Raw genomic sequence first — 7276 nt, 5'->3', positions numbered from 1 at the left:
TCTTCTTGCAGCTAAAGAAGTACTCCACATAAACTTTCCCTGCCATGAGATCTGGAGATAATTCCAAATCCTGGTACTGAAAAGAGAGTTGAAAAACAAATGATCTCTGTCCTCCTTGATCCTGGCATGGAAAAGAACACAAAGATTTGAATCAGACACCTTCCAGTGACGCCTCTCAAGCATATCTTGAGTGTTGAATCTGTCCATAATCATCAGCCAGGCAAACATCTTGATTTTCATGGTGCATCAGCTCTTCCAGATCCAGCTAAGCAAGGGGTTTGGTGTGATGGGTTGGTGGATATGGATATAATACTTCTTGGTAGTGTATGGTTTAGAGTCTTTACTCCAGAGCCAGATATCATCAACATTCTGGTTAATATGAATGTCCTGAAGCATAGAGTTTACAGAATCCAGTTCTTGGTAAGCTTGTTCAGAGAGAGGTAAGTGGAACATGGAGAGCCTATTGTTCTCATGAAAAGGATGGAAAACTTCCTCAACAGTACAAAAAGAATCCATAACAAAAGAGAACAGTCTCTGGAACCTAGCAGCCAGTGGTCTGATAGAGTCTCCAATCAACCAGGAATCAGACCAAAACTAGAATGTATCACCTCTATTTTGTTTGACATAGGTCACAATTCTGAACTTATCCATACGTTCGTAGATGTCCTTCCACCAAAAAGAACCACAAAGTGAGGTACCTTGGGGAACTGTGTTATGATAATATGTGTTCCAAATCAGCTTGACCCAGGGAATATCAGCTTTATTGAAAAACTTGTCTTCATGTTTCAGGAGCAGGGCCTCTTTCTGGATAGCAAGATTCATGATCCCCAACCCACCCTTCATCTTAGGTCTGCATACAAGGTCCCAGGCAGCAATAGAGGGGGCATGATCCTGACCATTCTTTCTCCATAGACATTGTCTTTGGATTCTTTCTAGCTGCTTAAGGATCCCTGTAGGAACATCTAAACTGCAGAGAAAGAAGATAGGTACTAATGACAGAGCTGAGTTCAAATATTGCAAACGCCCCCCCTGGCCAGGAAGGAAGAACTGGCACTGAGTCTTCTTTCCATGTTATCCACTAATGGCATTAGATCAATTATCCTTGGTTTAGTTGTTCCCACAGGTAAACCAAGGTAGGTGAATGGCAAGGAACCCACCTTGCAACCAATAGCATCTGCCAACCTTTGTAGCTGATCTTGATATATATTGATGGGGAGCAGGGCAGACTTGTGATAGTTCACCTGAAGACCAGTAGATTGGGAGAACAGAAGTAGCATTTTTTTGAACTCAAACAACTGAGATTCTTCTACAGGTAGAATTATGAGAGTATCATCAGCATACTGCACTATGGGGAAGTCTCTATCATGACATGGAATTGGCAATTGAATGAGACCATCCTCTAACAGCCTACTGACCAAAGTTTGCAAAAAATCAGCAGCAATTGCAAAAAGAAGAGGGGACATGGGGTCTCCCTGTCTGACCCCTTTCCTGCACATGAATTTTCTTCGAGGAACTCCATTGAGAAGAACAGAGGAGGAGCCAGATGTCAGCAGCTGTTGCACCCCTAGGAGCCATCTATCATTAAACCCCTTATATTTGAGAATCTAAAAGATGAACTCATGTTCCATAGAATCAAAAGCCTTTTCAAAATCCAGTTTGAGGATGACAATAGGTTTCTTGGACTGGTGACATTGGTGCAAGTATTCTTGTGTCCAGCCCACACAATCTTGGATGGTTCTGGATTTGATAAAGCCATACTGGTTTTTGTGTATACATTTCATAACTTGTAGTTGCAGTCCGTTGGCCACCATTTTAGACAAAAATTTAAGTCCCATTCCTGTGAGAGAGATAGGCCTAAAGTCACCAACCCGCTCAGGGGAGCTCTTTTTGGGAATCAAAGTTATATATGATGAGTTCATGTTTTCAAGCTTGACAATGCGACCATGGAAATTAGCTGCAAGTTGATAAAATTCAAGGCAAATAATAGACCAACATTTCTTAAAAAAGGCCATTGAAACCATCAGGACCAGGGGCCTTATCAGTGGGCATTTCTTTCACTGTCTAATCCATTTCAGACTTGGTAAACGGTTCTGTGAGCACATCCAGCCCATCCACCTTCTGAATTAGGGACTGTAGGTCAAAAGCCATATTAATACCTTGGGAGGAGCCCATTCTATCCTTGAAATAGGTCTAGAAACAACCAGCAATTTGCTCATGATCAGAGATAACAGAGCCATCATTCAGCTTAAGAGATGAAATGGAATTTTTCCTATATCTTTTAGTTGCCATGGCATGGAAAAATTTAGTGTTCTCTTCTCCAACTTTGATGGAACGAATTGTAGATCTTTTTTTCCAGTAAAGAAACTACAGATGCAAGAGATGGTCCAAATGCAACTTGACAATCACCCTGAAATTAGCTTCAGGTCTATACAGGGGTCTTAACTCCTCTAGATCATCAAGACAGAGTACAACCTGGTTGCACCTATCAATAAGAAGTTTGAGCTGAGAGAGGTTAGTTTGCCATTTCTTTAGGGCCTACCTTAGGTGCTTGAATTTATCCATGATGATGGCAGTAATATGCCCTTTCCTGGATGGAATCTTCAAAGAGTCCCTGACACAATCCATGAAGCCATCCATTTCAACCCAGTAATTTTCATAACGAAAGAGCTTGCATTTTGGGATGGAAGTGTTGACTGTAACTATGCGGGGGACATGGTCAGATGCAGTTCTAGCCAAAGGGAGGACTTGTGTCAAAGGATATGATGAGATCCAAGAAGCAGATGTAAAAAACTAATCCAGTTGCTCTAGCAGGGGTGAATCTTGCATATTTGACCAGCTGAAAGATCTCCCCTTAATAGCCAAGTCCAGTAGCCCAAGGTGGCCAATGATCTCATTGAAAATGAACATGTCATTTACATCAGCCCCAGGAAGGTTTCTATTTGATGGAGATCTAATAAAGTTAAATCCCCAAGTAGTAACTAGTTGTCATCAGCAGGGATGTTGAGATTATATAACCAGCTGACAAAAAGATCTCTAGCCTCACCCTGACAAGGTCCATATACATTTACCAGGGTCCAAGTTTCTGCAGAATGATTGGATGTAAAAGAGATAACAAGGCCAAAAGGTTGACACTCAACTAAGGTTCCAGTAAGAATAGATGAGTTCCCCAAAGTGATCAGCCCACCAGAGGCACCACGGGAGGGTGAGTAGGCAAACTGGTCAAATCTTTTAGGACAAAAGCTTCTTGTTGATCGAAAGTCAATGTGTTGCATTTTCGTTTCCTGTAAGCAAACTACAGAGGCCAAAATCTCATCTATTTTGTTATGAACAACTCTGTGTCTATGATCAGAATTAAGGCCACACACATTCCAGCAGAGGACACGCCAACTTCGCTTAGATCTACTATCCATAAGAACTAATATATATAGCAAAAGTGGAGTTACATAATAACTCGCACAACCAAGGTTCAGAACACTGTAACAAAGGACAAGCAGTAGTCTGACAAACCGAATAAATAACAAAATGGCGCAATAACAACATTGTTTTAAACATCAGAAGATGGGGTCTTGGATTCAGCAAGATCCTCCATAAGACGATCCACAGAGAGTTTCTCAGCAGCAATCCCAATCTTCTGACCAGTTGCTTGTAGTACAGGGTTGGTGTTGCTGGTGGTACCTCCTCTTGAGCTTGTTCACCCTCCGGGTTGTCCATAGGCTTGGCCTTGGGCTTCCTCTTCTTGGGAACGTGCATTGGAAGTTCCTGCAACACTGGTTTGAAGCCATCTCGCTTGATCGAGCCTCTTGTGCAGCGGCGAACCGAGGAGTTGACGATGGGAGTGGCCTACTTGCGAGAACCTTTCTTCTTGACAGCAGGTGAAGTAAAAGCGAACTCCCCTGTTGTTGGAAGAGAGTCGTGATGTGTTACCTCAGTAGTAGCAGCACAGGGGATCTCGATAGGCACCAAGCATGATCCTGCAGCCTCAACATCAAAAGCATACGACCATGATCGCTTGGGGATCATGATCGGCAGCACTGGCGGTTTCTTAATAAGGCGAGGGACATGCATAGTACATGCCGTACCCCTAAGAAATTCAAGAGACCTGGCCCAAGATAGCACAGGTGGTAGTGGTGGACCGTAGAAAACCCTTGCTCCACCAACCACCAGGTTCGATTGCTGCATCACCGGACGATTGTATGGGACGATCGCTAGGGGGTTGAACATATGCGCCTCCTCAGCATGATCTGCTTCCACGGGCTCTTCGTCGACGACAATGTCAGCTGCCGCTGCAGCAACACCATTGGGAGGGGCAGCTTCACGAGCAGGTGCCTCGTGAGCCACAGGTTGGACAATAGGCATGTCCACAACATCATCGTTAGGAGCAGCATGCTGAGGATCAAGAACCACCAATTCCTGAACAGAATCAGAGGAGGTTGGTTGATCAATAACCATGGATTCCTGATCTTGTACATGTGCATCAGGTTGTGGCTCTGGCTCTGGTGCTTCCGGTTCCCAACCCCATCCTCCACCGACTGGGGCTTGTGGCTCTGGCTCTGGGGGAGGTGGTGGCACCGTGTTCCATCCCAAAGCTGGGTATGGTGGTAGTGCAAATAGCAGATTGTCATTGACCAGTTGACCAGGAAGAGGGTGTGGGTTGCCATTGAGGGGCATGGGATCTTCATCATTAGGCATCTATTCACCAAAATTTGCGCCCAAAATGTAAACTGGCGCAGACCAGGAGACATCGGCCCCTCCCCAGGCAGCATATTCAGAGAAAGTGACACTCCGTGGCACCAAATTATCTTCAGGGAAAGATGCAAAGACAATGGATCGAACCAAATATGGGTCATCACTGACCCAATGATGGAACTCTCCAAAAGTGTTAACGGCAGCCCGAAGATCATTGGTATTGCGGAAATCTAACGAAACTCCAAGTAGCATCAGGCAGCCTTGACGAAAACCTGTTTGTCCCCTAAAACCTGCACCGTCACTATGACGCATGAAACGAACAAATGTGTCGTTCTCTAGTGCTTGAGGGACCATCGGAACTGTAGCAAAGCTTTCCGCAACATCTCTAAGCTCGAACAGGCCAACCCCCTCAATCCACGGCTGGGCTGAGCGAACATGAAAACCCCTATTGAGAAGTAGGGCGGTAACTTCCTGCCGTGCCTGGACCACCAACTCAGCAGGAGGGGCGGACATTACTTCGGCGATGATGAACTGCTCATGCCTGCGGTTGATGGGGTTGGTAGGCATGATGAATGTCCTTGGGAGGCGATCAGGGCCTCCGTCTATGATGTTGTGACCCTGTGGAACGAAGCGCTGGGGGTCAAGCTCGAAGTTGGCCATTGTAGTCGAAGAAGCGGGAGGCAGCGGCGTCAATGGCGGCGTCTCCGAGGGAGTACGTGGAGATGATTGGCTTGACCAGACAGGGAGGAGGAACTGCTCGGCAGGCTTTGCGGTTTCCCCAAGAATAGCAGAGGTTCCCAATATATCTGCAACATGGGAGGTGGTGGGGCTCTTGCGTTTCCAAGCAAGACAATTATTGCGCATAAAGGAAGTGCAGTCAGATTTGGCATGGCCCACATTGCCGCACGCAGGGCAAATCAGCGTGGCGATGCAGTTGGAAGCGAGGTGCCCTTGAGACAAACAAATCATGCAAGAATAAATCTCTTTAACCATGCCATTAATCAATTCATCGAAGAGCTAGTGGGCCTCCTGCGATGATGGAATATCAGGCTGAGGACCAGATTCTGGCCCGACAGAAGATGTCGTTGCCGAAGACCCATTAATGGTTTCGGTGAGAGGCCCACTGTCGGGGTAATCCAACGAACCTGATTCAAACTGATTTGAAACCCCGCCTAGCGCGGTGAGATTAGCCGAAACTGCGCTGTGGGAGTAGGAGGTCCCATTAATTTCTCCACATTCCATTAGGGTATTGGATGATCCGGGATGAGAAACATGCCGATGAACTAAACCAGAAGTGATGTGTGGTGAGGCGGACGTCCACCGGAGCTCTGCCGGAGGTGGAGCACTAATAATAACACGTTCTTGTGGAGGGATCGAATAACCCGCCTTGGACAGGGTAATAAGTTCGTCTTGAGAAACATGGCACTGATAACCTTTGCAAACATCATATTGCTGTAGTGTTGCAAAAGTTAATTTCTTGCGAGCAGAAGATCCCGACTTAAGAGAGGATTTTAGAGGTCTGGAATACATTGCCAGCATACCTAGTGTTGCTCTTCGTTTGGTCGGGCTAACAATGATCCATTCCGCATCACATTGCTTCTTCCATAACTTGAATTCTCGCCGCCAATTAGGGCCACCATAACCCCATAGATGAAAGTAGCACTTAAAACTTGAGCATTTGTAGGAGCGTAAATCTAGAATGTAGAAACCAACATGCTGGCAAGAAACCTTGAAGGAGAAAACCAAATACGCAACTTGGGAAACCCCGAGTTCAATGGCGGAACCTCGAATAGCTGATTCAATCGCATCAGCGACAGATTCCTCAGAGAGGCGGAAAGCATGGTGGCCAAAGGAGGCGACCATTGTGAAAGAGCGACGATGTTTCATTGGATGCACCGGAAAGCCACAGATGCGATAAACCTCATCCGCGAAGGCCAAACCAGGAGAAAAAATCCAGATCCAACGTGGAACCAGCCATGCAAGCCGTGCAGAACCACGTAAAGGTGGGGTGTTAAGGATCACCTAAACACAAGTGTCTTTATATTCCATATCATTTTCTCCTTGTATTTTTCCCACTGGGTTTTAAAGGAGTTTTCAATGGCATGTACGATTGCACTTTTTCCCTTATGAGTTTTCTCTCAAGTTTCTTATAATGGTTTTTAGTGAGGCAATATCTTCTCAAAGATCATATGTCATACTTCCTATTTTCCCTAAACTTATCAATGAGTTTTTCTCCTTATTCAAAGGTTTTCTCATATGAGTTATCAAGAGACAATGATCATCATATGTTGCATCATTTTCTCCTTATTTTTCCCATTGGGTTTGAAGGAGTTTTAGCAACATATCTACTCTATTCTCCTCATATTTTTCCCACAGGGTTTTTGGGGGAGACTCTCAAGATTATCTGGAAGATTTCTCAAGATGGAAGATCTATACGCAAGAAGCTTTCAACGATGAAACATTCAAGGAATGGTGTTGTACAAGGGGGAGTGTTAGAAATTAATTAGTAGATTAATCCAAGGGATGTGTCCAACCCCGAACAGTTGTGTCTCCTCTCTCTCTCTATTAAAAAGCACCTGTTCTGGAGGGA

The sequence above is a fragment of the Hordeum vulgare genome, chromosome 6H (assembly GCF_904849725.1).
Source record: "Hordeum vulgare subsp. vulgare chromosome 6H, MorexV3_pseudomolecules_assembly, whole genome shotgun sequence".
In the NCBI taxonomy this organism is placed as follows: Eukaryota; Viridiplantae; Streptophyta; class Magnoliopsida; order Poales; family Poaceae; genus Hordeum; species Hordeum vulgare.
Note: the sequence above shows the minus strand (reverse complement) of the source record.